The sequence below is a fragment of the Sapajus apella genome, unplaced genomic scaffold, assembly GCF_009761245.1.
Source record: "Sapajus apella isolate SASKATOON/1434 unplaced genomic scaffold, GSC_monkey_1.0 scaffold88, whole genome shotgun sequence".
In the NCBI taxonomy this organism is placed as follows: Eukaryota; Metazoa; Chordata; class Mammalia; order Primates; family Cebidae; genus Sapajus; species Sapajus apella.
In genome coordinates, this window is record NW_022437028.1 from 1,421,972 (window position 1) to 1,445,310 (window position 23,339).

General features: G+C 36.2%; 1 protein-coding gene across 5 annotated transcripts in view; it reads right to left on the reverse strand.

Annotated features, from left to right (window-relative positions):
• The window catches only part of AUTS2 (activator of transcription and developmental regulator AUTS2), a 1,216,826-nt gene that overhangs the window by 624,037 nt on the left and 569,450 nt on the right, over nt 1–23,339 (reverse strand). The window lies entirely within an intron of this gene.

Sequence of the window (23,339 nt, forward strand, 5' to 3'; positions counted from 1 at the left end):
GAATGGGTATTTACGTATTATCATACTTTAAAAAAGTCACCTGTTCTTTTTTTCCTTTTTAAATTTTTTTGCCTTCTTTTATATTAGTTGAGCATTTTCATGATTTCATTTTATTGGCTTAATTACATCTTGTGCTTTATACTTTTCCCCAATGGCTACTCTAAAATTCACAATATACATTCTTAACTTATCATAGTCTACTGTGAAATTTTATTATACTATTTCATGTATAGCATAGAAACCTTACAACAGTATATGTCCATTTCCTCCCTCCTATCCATTAAACTATTATTGCCAAATGTTTAACATGTTACAACCCCATAATATAAAATTACTATTTTTGCTTTAAACCAGCACCAGATAGCAAATAATTTAGACTTTGCAAGCCATTATGGTCTCTGTTGCATAGTCAATGATTATTCTGTTTTCAAAACTTTTTTTACAATCCTTAAAAAAAATTCTTTGTTCACAGCTACACAAAAACAAGGTTGAATTTGGCTCACATTAGCCCATTCTCACACTGCTATAAAAAACCACCTGAGGCTGGGTAATTTATGAAGAAAAGAGGTTTAATTGACTCACAATTCCACAGCCTTAACAGACATCGTGACTGAGAGGCCTCAGGAAACTTATACTCGCAGCAGAAGGTGAAGAGGAAACAAGCAGTCTTACCATAGTGGAAGAGGAGAGAGACAGAGAGCAAGCAGGGAATTGTCACACACTTTAAAACCATCAGATCTCTTGAGAACTCACTCATTATCATGAGAATAGCAGCAAGGAACCCATGATCCAATCACCTCCCACCAGGCCCTTCCTCTGACACGTGGAGATTACAATTTGAGATGACATTTGGGTGGAGACATGGAGCCAAACCATAACAGGCTCACTGTCAACCCGTACTCTAATCTCATTTCAAAAGATTAGAAGAAAAAAAAAGTCTTTTCTATTTACTCATATTTTTACATTTCTGGTGTCCATCATTCCTTTGTGTAGAAAAATAATGTTCCTTTTTTTTTTTTTTCCAGAAGGAGTCTTCCTCTGTCGCCCAAGCTGGAGTGCAATGGTGCAATCTTGGCTCACTGCAACCTCTGCCTCCGGGGTTCAAGCAATTCTCCTGCCTCAGTCTCCCGAGTAGCTGGGACTGCAGGTACTTGCCACCATACCCGGCTACTTTTTTGTAGTTTTAGTAGAGATGGGGTTTCACCGTGTTAGTCAGGATGGTCCCAATCTCCTGACCTCGTGATCTACCTGCCTCAGCCTCCCAAAGTGCTGGGATTACAGGCATGAGCCACAGCACCCAGCTGAAAAAAAATGTTCTTTCTATAGAGCAGCATATTCCCACTATCTGAACAGCTTTCCTACTGTCTGAAGAGCCTGCTGTAAGCTCTTCAGATAGTTGTGTTATGCTAGCAAAACTTCTCTTGTTTCATCTGACGAAGTCTTAATTTTGCTTTCCGTTTTGTAATATATTTTTCCTGGATATAGAATTCTAGGTTGAGGGTGTTTGTTCTTTCAATTCGATTAAAGATGTCACTCATTCTTTTGGCTAACAAAATTTCTGACATATAATGCACTGAGCTTTTATCTGTTGTACCTCTCTATGAATATTTCTTTTTTTCTCTGTCTTCGAGACTTGCTCTTTGATTTTCAGCAGTTTGACTTCTATGTATGTAGGTATGCTTTTCTTCATATTTATTCTGACTGAATCTGTGGTTGGCTTTCATTTTGGAAAATTCTCAGCCATTATCTCTTCTAGTGCTTCTTCTATCCTATTTTCTCTCTCTTGAAATATGTTAGATTGTTAGAAAATTTTCTACATCAATGCTCCATTTTTTATTTCCACTCTTTTTGCTCTGTTTCAGGTGAAAGGCTTTATTAGTCTATCCTCTAGATTACTTATTCTTTCCTCTAGTGTGTCAAGTCTGTTGATAAACCCACAGAAAATTTTTTTCCTATAGGATATTGTTTTTCATTTCTAGCATTTCCATCTCTTACAGATTCCATCACTCTACTAAACTTCCACATCACAATTTATGCATATTGTCTACCTTTTCCATTAAATCTTTTAATACAGTAATCATAATTATTTCAAAGTCCCTGTCTAAATTTTCCATGTCAGATTTTGTTGACTATTTTACATCTTGAACAGTCACCTTTTTATCTTATGTGAGTGTGTCTATGTCATAATTTTTTATTGAACCCAAACTTTATGTATTAAAAAAACTGAGATAAACAATACTTCTACCTGGAAGTGGGTAACTACTTCTTTTAGGGTGTTAGCATGGGGGGACTGGATAAATCTAATCAGTGGTTGGGTTGTGTCTGTATTTTACTATTGCTATAACTAGTGTTGATGCACCATAGGATAATAATTCCTCCTTTGATAGGCTGCTGTCCACACAGTCCTTTGTGAGTCCAGGATATTCAAAACTGATGCCAAATGAGGGTCTAATCATGAGAAAAAAAATCAAAAAAATTTTTACCCCAACCAATGCAGGAACATTCTCTAAAATACCTGACCAGTACTCCTCAAAACTATCATAAAAAAAAAAAATCTGAGAAACTGTCATAGTCTACAGGGGCTTGAAGAGATATGATGACTAATATACAATGTAGTTCCTACTTTAGATAGGATACTACAAAAGAAAAAGACCAGTGAGGTATAAACTAAGAAAATCTGAATAAAGTATAAACTTCATTTATAATAATGTAGCAATACTGGTTTACTACTTATAACAATTCTATCTTATAACAATTACATCTACTTATAAAAATTGCATCTTACTAGTGTAACAACAGGTAAAACTAGGTGGGTTTTATATGGGAATTCTACATGCATAATTTTGTAATCTAAATCCATATAGAAATGAAAGTGTTTTTTTTTTTGGTTTTTTTTTTTTGTATCAAAAAGGTTTTCTCAGCGTTTACAAACCACTCTCAATTTGTAGTGGGACCTAAGAAGAACCTGCACACAAGCACTGCAGGGTGTCTGCGTTTCTTCCCATGCTCCATCCACTCTTCTAGCAGTAGACTGCCAGCCTGCTACTACTGCTTCTTTGTTATGTGGACTGGTGAAGGGGAATTTCTCAATTCTCCTGCTCCAACCTCAGTATTAGCCTAGCACCGCACATATAAAACTCAAGAAATTCTTAGCATTTCTCCCTGTAGCCCATTGCCATGCAACCTCTGCTTCCTACTCAGTTCAGGGTATTAAGTACAATAAACTTTCTTGCCCTTCCCCAAATCCCTCCAATGGGGAAGCCAAGTTCTGCCTTGTACTTGTGGAAAATCTCAGGCATGAGAAAGTTTCCTGTTCCTCTGCCAGAGGTAGAGGATCAGTGCACCAGTGCAGAATCCTGGGCAAAAAGATCTCTTTCAACTGCAAATGGCATTTGCCCCATTTAACTGCAAAGCAGGGGAGATTCATAGCCCTTCCCCCACAGCAGCCAATCTTTGCGTAGGACTAGAAGGGCAAACAGGTTTCTTGCCTCTCTCCCAGTAGCATATGGCTTTTGCATTGTATCTAAGAAGTGTCCGGGGAGTAGGCATGACAGAGTGAAATCTAAATTTCAAATTTCTGGTTCAGTATCAATTGCTATAGATATCTAAAGATCTCTCCCTCTTCTCCCTCCCCACCCGAACCTAACACTCATCTTTGGTATGAATGTGCCTAGCATCAGTTTGGAACATCCTGCTGGCTTAGTTTCTACATGCTAGACTTACTCGTATTCACTCTCTGAGCTCTGGCAAATCTCATCCTGGGTGTTTAAACATATGAACTATGCTGTCTCATTCCAGCCTCAGTTAACTAACCTAAACCAAACCTCGTAGCTGGCAGCCATGAGGTAACTGCACACCACTTCATTCTATTGACCCTCTCCCAAACCTGATCCTGCCTAGCCAGTTCAGTCTGTCACAACAAAGGCAAAGTCATCTCTTTTAAAAAAAAGCAAACCTCTTCCTGGTCCCCCTCCCGCTCCCCCCACCCTCCCCGCCCCCACCACCTACTATACCAGTCTGTGGTAATTAGAAACCAAATAAACACAGCAGTTATAGAAGTAGTTCAATTGAATACCATAAAATTATTCCTTAGCTTCCAATTTATTTATCTATCAATATATTGTGCATAGAAAGAATATAAAAGCATATAGAGAGCATTTTCAAAGAGGCTTACCAAATGTTAAGGCTGGTTACTTCTGTGAAAAGGGTAAGATCTGCACTGATGTGCTAATATTTTCTTCGTACGTTTTTCTACCACATACCCCTATTTTATAATAATGGGGAATCATTTTTATGAAAATAGGCTTTCCTTTAATAATACAATTAAAGACAGTAATCAGACTGGGAGTCTTTTGGTTCTGATTTATATTAGCAGTCTTAGGTGGTTTGAGAAAATTAAAGCGTTAACACAATGGAAGGAGACTCTCAAAGAAATTTACTGCACCAGAACCAAAAAGGGGAACAACACAGAATTTTAAACTTCATAATCAGGTGCACAAACTAAAGGTTCTCCTTTATTTCTTAAACCTTTTCCAAAAAAGATCCGGAATAGGAAATTCTACATTGCTGATTTTTTGAAATTAAAAATTATCCACTGAAAACATTGTTCTCAATTTTGTAATTTTTATCTGATCTTGGAATAAAGTTGATTTCATCACAGGCTGTTAATACTTCACTCAAAAACCAAGAAAGGAATAATCATTCTCCCAGTAATATGCCAGCAACTATTGCACGGTAATGCATTTAGGAAACCCCCTTCAATAACTCCAGCAGTATTTTTATTTGACAGGCAATACTGCCCCTATAATTCCTTTTAGAAAAGTTTGTAAAAAATTACACCACGAGGCCACTGGATGTCACTGCAGGTTTATGGATTGTTACCCACTGGGGCTTAAACTGGGCTATCAATAAAGGGACTCTTAAAGTACTCCAAAGGGGCTGGGAAGTTGTCAGCCTCTAAAGATTTATGATGCACTGGTGGTACCAAATATGCCAATGATAAGACCTTTCTACAAATTTGTGACCTAAACAGCTTGAAGAAAAGGCAGGGAACAAATAATCTAAAGTTAATCGACAATCTAGTTGCCAAGTTTAGGAATAAAAGGCCATAAACCTAATCTTCCCAATCAAAGAAAATGAGAAATGTGAATGTAAGCAGGCCTTAAAAAGTCAAGGTTGATGACCTGTTCCCCCAAAAGCAACTTTAAAAAAATAAAACCAAAAAGCATTGTTCAAAGATGAGCTGGGATCACCCTAAGAAACTGGGAGAAAAGAGAGAACATGCCATTTAGAGACCAGTGTCGCTTGTTTAACACAGAATAAAGATTGCATCACCTACTCTCTCATAAGTTTTTCAGTGGAAAAAAAATTAGTTAGAAAAATTGGGGGAAAGATTCATTAAACAAGCACAGCAAATTAAATAGGAAATGCCAGATGTCTCCACAGGGGAAGTCAGATGCTTGATTTTACTCCTGTTTCCTTTATAACCTCTCTCAATCCCCAAAGAAGTTACTGTTAAAAAACTCAAAACAGGACTTTGTCTTCAAGATTAAAAAAAAAAAAAAAGATAAATTTAAAGCTAAATAAATGTCTAATTCCCACGGAAATAGAACTCCATGGGACTAGTTTCAGCATCATTATATCAGGAACGCATAAGTTCTGTTTCCATATTGATTAATTCCAGCCGAGTTGAAATTTGCATGCAATTTACAATCATTCCCTTCCACAAATGTCTTCATTTAGTAGTATTTTGAGCCTGGCATGACAAGATTATTGCAAATCACAGCTCCATCAAAGAAGAATCTGCTAAAAAACCACAATTTCATTGGAAATGCTGCAAAAAAGCAATGATCGGTTTAGGAAGAATAAACACAGTTTTATGTAGCTAGTACATTATTCTTCAATTTGCCAGTGTCAGATATTGGTGAAGGCCCTTTCACAAATGTCTTCATGTTAGTGTATAAGAAGCACAGTGGCTGACACTCACAGCCATGAGTAGAAAAGACAACAATAACAAGATGCATTTTGGGTGATAAATGTCAGAAAGCTTACACCCATGTGGAAAGAAAGAACTGTTTGTTAAGACCATCTTTCTGAGCATCAAGTGTAATCACTTGTGCCACCTAACAAGCTATCACAGGCATCTATTAGGCTAACTGTGGCTAATCTGGGAACTGTTTAATAAGTTAGAAGTTATTTCTCCAATGGGCCTTGAAGTAGGTGAACTCTGACATAAAAGTCCTCAAGTCAAGAATTCATACACCTAGAATTAAAGTGAGGAGAACGATTTATATTGCAGGGAAATCTAGCATCATTCACCAAAGCAAGAGGGTCATCAAAATCTTAGCTGTCTTTCTTTATATGGTAAGCCACCTTTCTCAGGTATTTCAGCAGCTACATCATGGGCTTTCTAACAGTCAAAATATATTTGGTCATCAAATAATTCATTAATATAACATACTCTATTAAGTTATTAAGTCCTCTTGTAAAGGTGGGAGTACAGATAATATTTGGGCAAGTATCACTTACATTATGGATGTTGCTAAAAAGTCACATGCAAAATATTCTTTGATTAATAAACACAGAAAAGACCAATCTAATGATCCCTTCATTAGGTAGAAGCTCTAAAACTAGGAGTAAGCCACAAGAAATAAGCAATGTTCCTAAAGACAGCCATTTAATACTACGAAATGCCAAGAGAGGTAAAACTAAAGGACAGATGATACTGGCATCATTATATACCCGTCGCCATGATTAAAAAAAAAAAAATCTTGTTATATCTGAACTATAATAAGATTCTAAGGTCCTTATCAGACAGATACTCATATTCAGTATTAGTGGTACTTAATGAAGATTTAAAAGTATATCAGAGATATATGGTTTAAAATTTTCACCATCTGACAGTTCATAAACTATTCTGTCTGATAAACAACATAGTCTGTACAGTTAGAAGATTATCTGGTTCTTCCTTGAAACATGCATAAATTTGGTAGTTAAACACCCCCAAGCATTGCATGGCATGACATTTTGGAAGAATATATACTGTAACAAAAAGCCGCTCTCTATTTGTAACATTATCAGATATAATCATAACAAATCTAAATTCTACTATACTGCATAAGTCCTCCTGTGTATGACTCCCTGAATTAAATATCAAAAAAAAAAAAAAAAGGCCTAGAGTTCCACGTGTCATTTTTGCTCTAGAATCCTGAAGTTTCTTTTGAAATTTATCTACTATTTTAAGTCATTTTGTTTTGATTGACATACAAAATCAGAGAAGTTTAACCACATGTATTTCACACTGTGTTTCACACTGGGGTCTTGCCAAAATTTTATGACACCCACAAATAGTGATCTAACAAGTCTCATGAGCTAGCAGAGAGGATAATAATTGCTTCAAACATGTGTGAGGGATTCAGCAGGAGAGAAATCATGGCATACTCTAAACACGCCATATCATCATCATCATCTAATGCCATATGCCCTTGAAAGAACCTTAAAAAATGGAATTTCCCAAGATGTATTCTAACAAAGCTGCAAAATCATCACTGTTCAAAGAGGAGATGATTAAAATAAGATGCAGGTTGATGCTATGGCAAAAGTGGTCAAAGGAAAGCAGGGCAATGAATAAAAAAGAAAGCTGTTTATCAAGAGTTTCCCGAAAATATGCTGTGGTCCAAACAAATATATGTCTTCACTAATAATGATGACAGGAGTGCATCATAGGTAGATGATTATTTATATATTTTTTGCCTTTTATCTGATCAGCTCTATAGTCCTCCAGGCAAATCACAAAGAAATAAAAATCATAAGCACTCAGCACTTGTCCTAATAATCACAATTTTTTTTCTTTTCTTGAAAGAGAATTCTGATCCATGGACTTCGTGGATCACCAAACTATATCTACGGTGCAGGCTGCTCCTCTGAATTCCAGACTCAAATTCTCACAGGATCTCTTTCCTTGGTCATCCCCTGGACCTCTTAAAAGTGAATGCATCCAAAATGTAACTCATAAGCAAGTGGGAGGTCTAGGATTCGAATATGTGCCCTTACTCATTCCCCAATACTGCCTCTCTCAGTGAATCGTACCAGCACTCGCGTGGTTGAATAAAGCAGACACTTGGTCATCCTTGAGATGTCTCTATAAATCACTGCCACATTCATCCTGTCGATTTTATGTTCTAAACATGTCTGGAACTGTCCCTCTTTCCTCCCAATCACAGTCATCATCATAATTTTTCCTGAAAGTTCTTGCCTCCAATATCATGCGTACACAGCCATCTTCCACAAAACTACCTAAGTGAGCGATCTCTCACACGTCTAATAAATTATCCTACAACAGAAAACCCTTCAGTGGTTCTAAATCACTTCTACTATGAAATGCAAACTCTTTAACAAGATTGTCAAGACTATTTGGGATCTGGCTCCTTCCTATCTTCATTCCTATAACTTCGAAGCATTCCAAAAACATCTGCAGGTCCTCCAAAGCACCAGGCCCCAGCCCTCGGGTCGTTCCAAAGGGTGCTTCATGGAATGCAACCTCCTCCCTACCACCACCACTACAACTTTACACAAATCAGGCTAACCTCCACTCCCACTTCAAGAACCAGATCAGGCATTTCCACTTTGTGCAGCAGTATTCATGAAAGACATAAGTGAAATAACTCTCACATTATAACTGTCTGCTCCAAAGTCACCTCTCCTCCCACTCCCATTGTAAGGCCATGAACTTATTAAGGTGGTAGTTCTCAAATGAGGTAGAGCTCCACCAGGTATAATTTTCAAAGTCCCCATGGATATTCCAGTTTAAAACTCCAGCCCTTAATGACAGCAACTATAAAACCCTTCAGTAATTCTACAACATGTTTGCTATAAAATGCGACCTCTTCAGGAATTCGAGACCAGCCTGGCCAATTTGGTGAAACTCCGTCTCCACTAAAATTACAAAAAATTAGCCGGGTGTGGTGGTGGGCTCCTGTAGCCCCAGCTACTGGGGAGGCTGAAGCACAAAAATCGCTTGAACCGGGAAGTGGAAGTTGTAGTGATTCAAGATCATGCCACTGCATTCCAGCCTTGGTGACAGAGCAAGACTGTCTCAACAACAACAACAACAAAAATTGCGACCTTTTCAAGAAGACTCATCATTATCCAGCAATCCTCACATCCTAAAGTGCCTAGGTCATTTCAGGATCTAAAGGAGGGTGAAGAGATAAACAACAGAAAAAAGAGCCAGGCACAGTGGCTCATGCCTCCTAACACTTTGGGAGGCCAAGGTAGGAGGATTGCTTGCGCCTAGAAGTTCAAAACCAGTCTGGGCAACAAAGGGAGAAACCCCCATCTCTTAAGACAGTAATAAATAAATAATAAAAAACCAGCCAGGCATGGTGGCATGCGCCTGTGGTCCCAACTACTTTAGGAGGCTTAGATAGGAGGATCACTTGAGCCCAGGTGGTTGAGGCTGCAATGAGCCAAGATTATACCACTGCACTCCAGCCTGGCCAACAGAGTAAGACCCTGTCTCACAAACAAAACAAAAAATGAAAAAAGGAGAAAAAGAGAGCATACAAATAAAAAATACCAGAGGTTGAGTATGATAAAAGTGATGAAAGTCTATTGCAAATAGGAATAATTTATCAGAAAAAATACTAAAAAGTGACAAATTCTTAGAAAATTGTAGAAAAATACAGTCAGACTAAATTAAAATGTCAATTTGACTTGCTTTTTCACAATGATATAAAGGACTTTTATAAGATGACGGTACAAAGCTGAAAAATTGTTCCCTAAGCACAAAAATGACTAAACAAAATAAATAAATAAATAAAATGAACATAAATGGAAGTGGCAAGGTTTTGTGGAGAGATAAGGAATCACAAGCATCCTCAGCTATACAACCACCAGGATATGTTATGGAACTGGCACCTCCACAGGAGATGTGCTTGCTAAAGATGGTTCTAGTTGAGGACATCTAAAGGTCAAAGGCTTAACTCGGAAATCTCTTGGGTTGCCTCTGAGCTCATGAAGATACAAAAAGTGAGGATTTGGGATTATCTACAGTTCTACTTCACAATTTTATCCTCATACTTGAGACCAGAGAAAAGCTCTCTTGTATACAGCCATTGCTGCCCCCACAGATTCACCTTCCAATTCCCCAAAACAGGGCACTCTGGGAAAGCAATTGCTTTGGCTGAAATTTGATAGGCACAGGTGGCACCGCCAGCTGCAAGTAATTTAGCTCTTACTGGCATTGCTACATCTCTTGGACTTTGAATATTCTGTGTCAATAGAGAGGAGTACAGGGGAAGCGAAGCCAAGAAGTGAAGACAGTGAGAGTGTCAAAGATGGTGTGGGAGAAGTAATGCCATCCTCATGGTGCAGGTTCACTGAGATTGTCACTTGTGTTCATTCGTTTGTAAACAGGGCTAGATGAAGTTAGGAGACCATCAGGTCAGCACTACCCACGTGTCAGCAGATAAAACCAACAGGATCCTTCAGATGTCCTTTCCAAGCCAGAAACTGGTATCACTTTCTGCCTGCCAGATACGAGATTCTGGGATTGACATACTATTCCAGATGAAAGTGATTCTTCTACAAATGAATTCATGTGGGTTCCTCTCTTACCTCCAAAGAGGTATAGTGGCCAGTCCTTTTTTCTCTGAGATCCTGAATACTGGGTCACCCTAGTACAGTAACCCTGGGCTCCAGTTTAGAACATTCAAGCCCAAGGGAATAAATATTTGGGGCTCATGCTTTGAAAGTTGGGTATTTGGAGCTCATGCTTTGAAAACCTATGAATTATTTACTTTTCTGGTGGCCCCTTCACAGCCTTTGATTCCTAGTAAAGAAAAGGATGACCCGAGAAGGATACCAAGAGAGGATTAAAAATAAAGGGCACACAACTATCAGCACAGGCTTTACTGGCACAAGAGTGCCAGTTTTGTCCTTCTAAATTACAAAATTCCCTGATCTCTAAAGAAAATGTCAAGGCTTCTTCAAGGACTCTCTGCTACAACCTGTATTGTATGTTGAGGCCTCAATCTTGGTAAAGAGCATATTTAAGAACCCATCTAGTCAGAAACTTGATTTTAAAAGATTTTCTCTTTCTACCTCTTTTAGGACCTCCTGGCCCCAACTTCCCAGGAGCATTTCACTGTCTCTCAAAAGTAGAATCCTAACTGAGATTCTAGGACATGCCTTATTCCCAGATTGAACTCTCCCCAGTGCTCAGTCCATGATTTTGCTCATTGTTCTCTCAAATGACATGCAGGTTTTGCTTGGATGAGACAACTCTAAATGAGCAACATATCATCACAACAGTGCTACCAAAGAAGACCACTATCCAGAAAGATTCTTGGGCTAATGCTATTCTGAGGCTCATTCCTATAATGAAACATCCACCTGGGAAGAACAAAACCAGGCTGGCAGCAGAAAGTATGCTTGCTGTGCTGTCAGCTGCTCATTCACCAAACCTGGAAAGCAGGTCCCGGGGGGCTCTGACAGCAACTACAACTAACCCATCAATCAAACATATGATGCCACAATTTGATCCAAGAAAGCAAATATCAATTATATCCTTCCAATACTAAAAGGGAAAAAAAAAAGTACCCAACCAACCATAGCCAAAGAGATAATAGCAGCGAGCTTCACTCCGAGACTGATTCAGCTGATCTCCTTGATACCATGTGCTGCACTCCAGACACCAAAGTCACCGTGAGCCAAATGGAGAGTGCTGATCATGGTTCATGCCCAAGGCATTGTTAGTACAACCTTCATGTGAAGAAATGTAGTCTGCTCAGTTCAGGACAGGAGGTAGAAAAGAAATTGAGCTAAGTCCCTGAGAAGAAAATAAACTGCTAAATACTGTCATATTAAAGTAGCCTAACAGAAAAAGTTAAGAACAAAAAAACCTAACCTTGTTTCATTGTCTCCTTAAAACTAGTAGTCTTTAGAAATCACTAGATTCAAATTTTAATAGTTACCATCCTGAAAATAACAAATATCTAAAGATTTCTCTTTATAAAAATGTATCTTTTAAATATACAAAACCCCACTTTTGCTTATTAGATCTGGCAACCCCTCACTGAATTTCTTCCACACAAATCAAAGGAAAAAATGATTTTTTTCCCTTTTTCTCTCTCATTTTTGCTGGCATACCAACCTTCCAGACCCCAAAACCTACAGAAATTGCTTGTCTGATGGACACTTTTTTCTTCAGGAAATGACATAGTGACATAGGTAAAAGGTGATTTGGATAGACTGCTGTGTCACAAATTGTCAGGATCTGATTTAGAGACCTTGCTTTTGTCAAGAAAGACAGTTGGATGTCTGCTTTAAAGAAGTAGTGGGAATATTTTCATCAAAGGTTTGAATTGAAAAACAGTGGGAGGTAAATATCTGAGATGTTGCCGAGAACGACTGCTATATCTGTGCAATTACCATTAACAGAGGACAGCAGTGGTTCAATGAAGTAATTCAATCTGGTGGCCTACATTTTATCAGACAGCAATTTTGAGCTCTGACATAAAAGCCAGCCAAAAAAAAAGGACTGGGCTCGTTTGTATTTTCTCTTCCCTAATTCTACAAAACAGGACATATTTGCCTTATAAAGCCCAATCATGAATTTCTGAACATTTAACAAAGGACCATGGGATATTTCTCTGATGAAAATATCCATTTTGACATCTTTCAGAGTGAGTTTCATGTTTAGCTGTCTGAGCTAGATAGGTATTAAGGCGTAGTAGGCTGCTGTATTTAAAACACAGGAAGACAGGAAACGATGAAGAAATCTCAGGGTGTTACAAACATCAGGGAAATCGTTTCTGTACCCGTTTTTAAAACAGCTTTACTGAAGTATAAATGAAATATAATAAACTGCACATATTTAAAGTATACAATTTGATACATTTTGACATATGAATATATCTGTGAAACCATCAGGACAGTCTTGATAATGAACATACCACTAATACAAAAGTTCACTCCTGCCCCTTGGTAATCCCTCCCTCCAAATTCTGTACCTGCCTCTCCAAACAACCACAGAGCTACTTTATGTCACTGTAGATTAAACAGCTTTTTCTAGCAATATGTACCACGTGTGGCTTCTAATTTTACTCAGGATTATTATTTTGAGATGAATCCATGTTGCTGCATTTATCAAGAGGTTGTTCCTTTTTAATGTCAAGTAGTATTCTGTTGTATGAATATACCAAATTGTTCATTCATTAAATTGATAATGAACATACGGGCAATTTCCAATTCTGGACTATTACAAATAAAACTACTATGAACATTCATGTAAAATATTTGTATGGACATGTGCTTTCTTTTCTCTAGCGTAAAAGCCAAGGATTGGAATGGTTACAATATGTGGTAAATATATATTTAACATTTTAAGAAATTGCCAAAGTGCTCTCTCAATTCGATATATATATATACATATATATATATATTTTTTTTTTAAAAGACAGAGTTTCACTCTTGTTACCCAGGCTGGAGAGCAATGGCATGATCTTGGCTCACCGCAACCTCCGCCTCCTGGGTCAGGCAATTCTCCTGCCTCAGCCTCCCAAGTAGTTGGGATTACAGGCACACACCACCACACCCAGCTAAGTTTGTATTTTTAGTAGAGACAAGGTTTCTCCATGTTGGTCAGGCTAGTCTTGAACTCCCGACCTCAGATGGTCTGCCTGCCTTGGCCTTCCAAAGTGCTGGGATTATTGGCATGAGCCACTATGCCTGGCCAAGTCGCATCTTTTAAAAAGGGAAAGATTTATATGATCTAAAGATAAACTGGAGTTTATGGCTATACATTTTATATTCCCACTAGTGTATAAAAGCGTTGCAATTCCTCAATAAGCTCGCCAACACTTGCCATAGTCAGTCATTTTCATTTTAGCCATTTTAATAGGTATGTAATAATATTACTATATTATTGTTTTTAATTTGTATATATGTAAATACATGGTTTTAATTTGCTTTCCTGTAATAATGATATAAAGGATCTTTTCATGTACTTATTTGCCATCTGTATATCATCTTTAGTGACACAACTGTTCAAATCTTTTGCTCATTTTTCAATTATGCTTTCTGATTTCTTAATGCTGAATATTCAGATCTCTTTATATATTATACATACAAGTCCTTTATTGGTACAAACTTTCCAAAATTGTTCTCCTAGCCTGTGGATTATCATCTCATTCTCTTATCCATGTCTTTTGAAAGGTATATTCACTGGGTATATAATTATGGGTTGGCAATTTTTTCTTACAGTACTTTTAAAGATGTTGCTCCAATGTCTGCTCACATGCATTTTTTCAGACACAAAATCTGCTGTCAGTCTTTGTTCCTCTGCATTTACGTCTTTTTTCCTATTTCATGACTATTTATAAGATTTTCTCTTTCTTACTGGTTTTGAGAAATCTGATTATAATATGTATTGGTGTAATTTTCTTTATGTTTCTGATGTTCTGCACTTACCAGTTTCATCAAATCTGGAAATTACTTTTGTCCTCTCACCTCCCTGTCTCTGTAGACTCCAATGTTCTCTCTAATCCTTTTGGATGATTCTAATCCTTTTGGATGAACAAACCAGGAAGTTTGTTCAAATGCACGAGCTAATTAATTAACTCTCTAATGAATAACTGAAAGCAATCCTCTGAAGATCTCTGGGGTCCTTTCTCTGTGCATCTCCCGCCACTCTAGTACTGTTTTCTCTGAATTTTAGCTACCTTGTTCTTCCTGGACTCTCACTATCTTCTCCTAATGCAGGAAGTCCACTGAGCTCCACTTGGTATCCCTGAATTCCCTCTGCCCTGCATGGAGGCCTGAAATTATCTCAAGGCAGTAAGTAGGACACAGAGATGATTACATTTACTTTCTCTTAGGGATCACTGTCGTTACTGCCTTATGTCCAGTGTCATGCAAACCACTGTGTCATATATTTTATCCCTTGTTTTGGTTGTTTCTAATAGAACAATAAATTCTGTCTCTGTTATTCTTGGCTGAAAACCCAACTCATTTCATGAATATTTTTCTTAAGATTCCTGGCATATTAGGAATTAATTTGATTGACTGTAAGTGTCATGAAAAGAGAGGCTTTGTCTTATTTACTGCTACTATATCCATAGAACCTAAAATAGGCTGTTATGTTGTCTGTTGAATTTATCAATGAGAATGAAAATGCTAACTACAAAATGTACAGTTCAACACAGAAAAATTTCTGTAAGAAATGTTCCACATGATAAGCATAGATTTCTATCACTGAAAACACTTGGAAAAAAAAAAAAAAAGAAAGAAAGAAACTCTGTTAGTCTTTTCTGATTGTCTATTTGTTTTGAGCTCAAATAATTAAGAAGAGCATGTATACTAGGAAGAGGAACAGCTCTTTGCAATTTGGACTAGTGATATTTTTTGTGTTTCTGTATTTACTCTTGACCTATGGCTGACATTCTAGAATTGGAATTGTATGCTTTCCATACTATAATCAGAGGGTCTACAATTCAAATGTGCCTTTGCCTTTCATTGTATGTGTACAATATTTTCCTACCTCAGATGGTATTAATAATGAGCTCATAAAGTCTCTTAAGACAAAAGGAATTTTGTTCTAATAGGCTTATTCAGTGTAAGGGCTTATACTAAATATTCCTAAAATTCCCAGAAAAGAATTAAATTTCTAACCATTTAAATGTACTAAATTAAACAATAAATTCTTGCATATATCACTTCAGAAACATTTTACAAACTCAAGTTCACTTAATTTATATGTAACTTTGCCAAACAAGATTAGTTTAATAAATCTTCTCTTAATAAAAACAGCAAGTCTTCTTTATCAGTTTTAAATACATGAGTAAACATTTTAATCCTACTTGGGATATTCTACTTAAAGAATATAGGTTTTCTGGCCAAATAACCTAGCATTATTTCTACTTTATGTTTATGTTTGTTTTTATCTTTCTTTGACCAAATTGCATCAATATTCTCAAAAAGTTTTCTTCAGTAGTAATTATGTTTCTTACTATGTTGGCTTGAGAACAATTTCTAAGATTTTTAAGTAATTTAAAACCTTAGACTGATATTAAATTAATTAATAGCTATTCATTGGATAGCTACACCATTTCTAATTAAGAAGGAATACTAAAACACTGAGCACTAATCATAATTTAAAATTTCATCCTTTTGCTTTTTATTTTTATAATCTACAGAGAAGACTGTATCTTTGGGTCAAGTTAATGAAGGTGTTCATTGTTGTCAGTTTATGAAGATGCATAAGAGATGTGTGTGGCTATAGAAAGCTGGTTTTGTTTATTCATGGTCTCCGCTAAAATGTTGATCTGAAAAAGATCATAACTATCTTCCAGTTTTTTTCTGTAAAGTAGAAGTTAGTTACTTTGGTTAAAAATTAGAACTAATGCAAGAAGTTGACATCATATCTAGAAGCAACAGTTTCTGGGAAATATATTTATCTGTGTGCTGCTGGTTTTCAAGGAAAAGAACATTTGTGCCCTAATGCAACGTTTCTGAAGATTGTTGGTCCACAAATAGCTTACAGTTATCTCCTAAAACTGAGTGAGGACCTCAATGAGCTTATTTTGTGTCTAGAAGAGTATGTGTGGGTTATAACTATTAATATTTACAACATTAAAAATTGGAACTTAAAAAAAATTTTAAATGCTGACTTGCTGATTGATTTCAAACCAGCAATAATGAGCATACTGCATGATAGTAACATCTCAGAAATACTACGGAAGTAGTTCTGACCTCATGGAACACCCTAAGAACAATCTTGAAGAAAAGTATTATTTTGTTACAAAATATGAAAGAGCATGAGAACAGAACATGGAAAGTGAATTTTATTTACCTTGCTATGTAATACCTGAGTCTGAAAAGGAAATATGTTAAAATCTTCATAGTTTCAATGAACTCAGTTGCTTATAGTTTTGTGTTAAATTTTCTTTACTAGCTTTGTTTTACATGCCACAGAAATAATCAAATACATTATTTTTGTTATAAATTCTTATCAGATTTCTCACTTTTAAAAGTTGTAAGTGAAAATTAACCACAGCCATTTAAAGTCTGTCACTTAGTTTTTTGTTTTACTCTTATGTTTCCTTGAAAACTATGCATTCAGTGACAGGGTAGAACAGAGTTCTGGCTTCCAAAAAAGAAAGATCATCTCAGAGTGCCCATGATTAAAAAAAAAAACAAAAAAAACTGTACCAGGTGCTTCAGATAATTAAGATTTCAAAGAATAGACTCTTGGGTACAGATTTCTGATGTCATTGATGTCACTGCTTCACTAACGTTAAGACCAGACCAGTGGGCTGAGTCAAGACTTCTAGAACTTCTTTCAATAAAGAAATTCATAAGACAAATTCATGAGATTAATAAGCCAAGATTCAGTACAGCAAGAAGTCATTATACAGGACTCAATGAACTGATGAAGGATGATGGCTTTCAGTCTTGGTGTTACGTCAGAGTTCTTATTCTCTGAGAATATAAGGAAGACTTTTCTCTTTTTTCTTAAGCTATTTATAACTCATAACAATTCTGGTTTTATAAACTGAAATGAAGTATTTTTAAATGTTATCTTGTTCTCACTGACACCCCAAAATCCAGAAACTCTAAGTCTTCTTACTTTTCATGGCAACGGAGTTATTTACATGGATTCAGTAAGAATTGGTCTTCCTAATTACCAAGATGTGTATGAAAAATTTTGAAGACCTTGTCTGGAATATCCTATTTGCGAGTAACGCTCATGTAATCAGATATGATTAAACACTTTAGAGGAATTAAAGGTGACTTTATCTCCATAAAGTACCAAATCCTCCCAGAAAAACTAGCCTGGTACCTGATTTATAGAATCCAGCCATATAGATGGAAAGAGAGATTACTTCTTGGTATGGTACTTTGGGATATTTTGGGAACCTCAAGAAGAAATTCACACAAATCTACAGGTACTGCAGGTGGCAGAAAGACCAGCAGGCTGAGTGAAGACTTCTAGAGCTCCTTTCAGTGATTCTTGGGTTTGGCTTTCCTCCCTTAGGATAGAAGACAATACTTTTAAAAGTGCAATATGAGATTTTGTAAAAACATCCGAGGAAGCAAAGTTTAAAGGCTAATATGCTAAATTGGCATTCTTCATATACCCGTGTAAATGATCAGGACAAATTTAAATAAACAAACCTTCCTTTAAGACTATTTTTCATCAAATAAAGAAACATTTGCTTCAAGGAAACACTATGCACTGCCGATAGCACACTCTCCAGCATAACTAATTTCTGATTCCATGGAAACTATTTTACAAGTCTAGAAGTTTTAGGTAAGTGATAGCAATGCAAAATAAATATTATCTATCATCATGTGAACTCTGTCATGTGAGAACAGAGACTCAACTGACTTCCTTGAAGCCAGTTCTACCTCCATCTACACATTCACTTCAATATTCCTCATCTATAACTGTGGCTTTTCTTTTGGTTTATCTTGGAAATGATAACATCTGCATACTTCCATCATTATTAAATAAAACTTTTAAACATGTCAACTTTATAATTTATGAGAGTTGTGATTTTACTTTCTTAAGAGATGTTGCTTAGGTGGGAATACAGTAGCTGTTTACAGGGATGATTATAGCACACTACAACGCTGATCTCCTGTGCTCAAATGATCCTCCCAATTCAGCCTCCCAAGGAGCTGAGACTATAGGCATGCACCATTGTGCCTGGCCCAAATGATATTTAAGTAACCAAATGTTAACAATTTGGTAATGTGTACTATATCCAAAAATGAGAATAAAGAGATGGTTTTGACAACTCTTTTGGTTGTCCCTACCTAAATATATGTACACATGTGTATTTTAAATTTTTCTGTAAAAATGTGTCACTGCTCCAAAATTGCACACTGGCTTTATCCAGGTTCTGAAATTGTGAGTAGTCTTTGTAACAGGCATAGCTTTCTCCCAAAATAATATTTGAGCCATGTACATAGACAAGTATAGAGCATTCAGTTTTCATGATTTGACAGCTTAAATGCTTGTAATCAAACTAATTGGCAGCATGATGACCTGAAATGGGTTTAAAAGCACTATAATATATGTTTAGCAATCAGTGAAGCAATCCTTTATTATTCAGGCTCATGTTCGCAATTTTATCATGCTATAGGACCAAGTGGAGGTAGAGGCTGGAAAACAGAAGATGGGAGAAAAGGAAAAATAAAAATACCTAAGTAATTACATTGCTTAAAATAGTAAATGAACAAAGAATAAACATATTACTGAAAAATGAAAAATAATAAAATTACTCAATTCAACTATGTAGTGAAGAATACATCACAAACACAAATGTATAGGAGTGAAAATAAGATCCATGTTAATTAAAATAAGTAAAATTATGGTCTATGAAATTGAAAAAGATAACAAAAATCACACCTAGTAGAAAATAACACAATGTTCACATCACAGTAGGAAAAGAATCAAAGCAGGATTTTTTTTTTCACTCTGAAAGTACTGAAACAATAGACTCTGAACATTGAACGAGGGTCTCAAAACTTCAGATAGCAACCACTGAGGTCTAGCTTAGGCTATAAGACATGAGAATTAGGGAACCTAAACTCTAATCACTCCCCTGTCTAAGGAAGACTGAGATGCTATTAGTCACAAAAACATAAAGAAAATCAAACTTTTATAAGATTTACATAAATAGCTGGCTTTGCATTGATTTTATCCTTTATTAATAACATTCTGAGATAAACAAGTATTTTAGATTGAAGTGAGTTCACTAAAATAGTCCTTAGGCAGGAAATAATTGGCACCTTGACTTGAACAAGAAGTCCCTCAACATGTGCCATTCCTTAACTGGAGGCACAAGAGTGTTAACAGCATAGCCTAGATGTGCTGACACCGAAAGGCCCCTTCAAAGAGAACTGTGGTATGACCCATCATTGGAAAATAGAAGAAAACAGAATGTGATAATGGTCAATGATCAGAAGTAAATGTGACCAAAACGTTACAAATGTGATTGACCCTACCAATTCAAAATTTGCAATAATATCTAAAATGAACTAACCCTTCTGTACTCAAAATTTATATGTATGCCACACTCAAGAATTTCAAAGGACACTACTGTGTATAATAGACCTACTATCAATAATAGCAAGTTTTTTCATTTATCTCTTGTAACTATTCAAGCATATCTGTTAAAACATAAATAATGTATCAAACTGCATTTCTTTTATGGTGTATCCTTTCCTCTATTTTTCATAATACTGCTTGTTCACATACATTAGAATAATTTAAAGAGGCTTATAATGAATACAGTCACATCACAACTAACTCTATGACAGGTGTATTTTAATGGTCAATTATTTTGCCATTGTGTAATAGAACAATGGTTTCCACACTTTTCCATGTCCAGTTAATTTTTTAAAAACAGTTGTATAGGATGACTACAAAGAAAAAAGGTACAGTATGTTAAGTATGCCCACAGGTTGTCTTAAAGCTCTTTCCAAATGTACCTTTAAATAACCAAAACAGAGGAAGAATGTCTGATTTCTGTTAAAACTGGAGATAAGAATCACCAATGGAAAGAAACACACAAGACTTGTAATACCCAGCCAGCATATATCAAATCATGGGGCATTACAAGAAGAGCAATGAGTAAAATCTAGTAGCACTGAAATTTAACTGTCACAAAGACACAGTTATAGCACTTGATGATTTTCACCAATATGGAACTAGGATCAACAACAATGTATTATATGACAGAATCTACATATGTTAAACAAATAAGCCAAGTATACTAAGTATACCATGACAAACTTCAACAGAGATTTTGTAATAAAGGTCCTTTTCTTAAGACAGAATCCATTAGATTTCTGATACAGAAAAAAAAAAAAGATATAATAGTATCACATATGAAAACAGCCACTGACATCAAGAAAACACTGTGGCATGGCAGAAAAAGTGATGTGACTTTCAACTAAACCAACTGAAGGACAGCATCAAGGATGGGCAAGGTCACAGTCCTAATTGTCAGCCTACTCTAATAATACATAACTTTTTGAGTTTTGTTTCAGATTGGTGATTGGGTGAGGTGATTTTTGAAGTCCCTTCTGACCTAGAGGTTCTGTAACTTTGGACCTTTGTAAAACCAAAATAATAGGTCTACTGCAATTACCAAATTAGTAAAGAGGACAATTTAGAAACAATTAGGTGAAAATAACTTGTGACTATATTATGCCTCCCTACAAACGCAGTTTAAAGCTTCCATTTGGTCATGATGCTTAGCTGTTTAATATATGATTAAAAGAACATTTTGGATTCACTAGCTTCCTTTGCTTCTCAGAATGTTCTAGTACTCATGCTCCTCCCAGAAAAACCAAGTTTTCATATCGCAGAGCTAGTTATATTGCAAAGTTATTACAAAATTTAATTTTAAAAAATTCTAGGAGAACTAAATTTCTTGTCTCTTTTTGGTTTTGGGTTGAGACACTAACTTCACCTGAATTTCTCTGCTCAATATAGAACCCTAAGTTCTCTTGGCAAAGTTGGGTCTATTTTCCACAAAGGTAGGAAAAAGTGAGTTACTGGTAAGATCTGCTCACAAAAGATAAGAGGCAAATGTTCTCTTCAGGGACTAAAAATAGAAAGGAAGAAGTCTTAGGAGCAATAAGAGAAATATGCCACAGCATGGGCTTGGGGGAGTTCTTGGTGGGTCTCTGTAATGTCACCTACATGATTCAGATTTTCTCTAATTTCCTTCTAAGGCAGTCCAGCTGTACATATAAGTAGTCATTTGTTGGTCTGGGCAAGATTTTATGAGATGTGATGAACATATGAAATATTATGAGTATTCTAGGAACCACAGCTGTTACGCCTTGCTGCATTTTTAACAGCTCCTTAAAATCAGAGGCCACTACACACAGCAGCACGTTTAGATAGGAAGCACTGCAATTATCTGGCTTCACCACTCCATTCCAAATCTGTGATTATATTACAGTTTATTAGCCCTAATAGACACTCATCACCTTTGGCAATGTTTCTTACTTGAAAACAGCCACAACCCTACATCTGGATTTATTACCAGGGAGTTGTCAACGGAGACTGAAATGTTTTTTGTTTGTTTTTATTCATCCTGCAAACTAGACACCAAAGATTTCAGAGCAGAGATTAAATACAGTATAAGGAAGGTCCCTTTGACATGACTGTTAGCAAAGCTAATTACTGAAGAAAAATAGGAGATCATTCATTAGCCTACTAAGCAAATTAAGGTTCATTAACAGTGATTTATAATGCCAATTCTTGTGTTACTGTGCGGTCCTTTCAAGTGTATGTGTACAGTTTCAAGTGTAACTGTACAGGACCTGACAGTTTATCAACTGTGCTATATCTAAACAGCTTGTCACCAGGGTGCTTTTGTTAAAATGACATTGTATTTTAAATGGATAAACATTTTTACATGAGCAAAATGTACTTTAAATGTTTGGCTTCTGAAGTCAACTACTGGGAGATAAGTGAAGTGTCTCAAACTATCTAAGCCTCCAATAACTCTTGTTTACTGCTAGAGCTGACTATAGGAAAATGTGACACTTGGAGTTAAAATACCACTTTTCCTCTTTAACAAGCCCCAGTTGTGTTTTTTAACCTCTTCTCAAATGATACTCCTGGTGTTTCACCAAGCTATAAGTTTCTTATGCAATGGATTGGGAGGCATCTAATTTACAATTTCAGCAAAAATATTTTTTAAATAGTTAAGCAAAGGAATGAGTCCTTTGATCTGAAAGGTTCTGAATGGTAGTCAATAAAACTCCAGGCTAGTTAAATCTATCAAAATAAGGATTGTGTGGGTAATCAGAGTAAACCTTGGGAATTGACTTTGCCCGTGGCTCATTTTATATAACTCGTATCAACAAATCCAACATTTCCGTAATTTGGAAATCTCCAACAAGGATAAGACAGGCTTTCTTAAAGCCAATGTCAGAAAAATACATGAAAATGAAAATAAAATTATTTTCAGAATTCCATGGCAATGGCCTGTCCATTCCCTCTGGGACTGTCAATGCACTGTGCTAAAGCCTGTACTGCTTCATCTCTATGTTCAATAGGATCTACTAGCTATGGAACAGGAAAAGACAACAGCTTCAATATCTGTATGTACTAGCCCTAACTGAATGACGCAAATATAAAACATTATTCATCATGAATAACTGCATTTTTGTTCATAACATGTTTTAAAATAGATTACTTTCAAATAAAAGCAGACTTGGCCACTCCACTGAAATCACAACTCCTTTCAACATTGACACTGAAGAGCAGTGTTCACTGAGCAGCAAGAGACTATGTCCTTGCATTC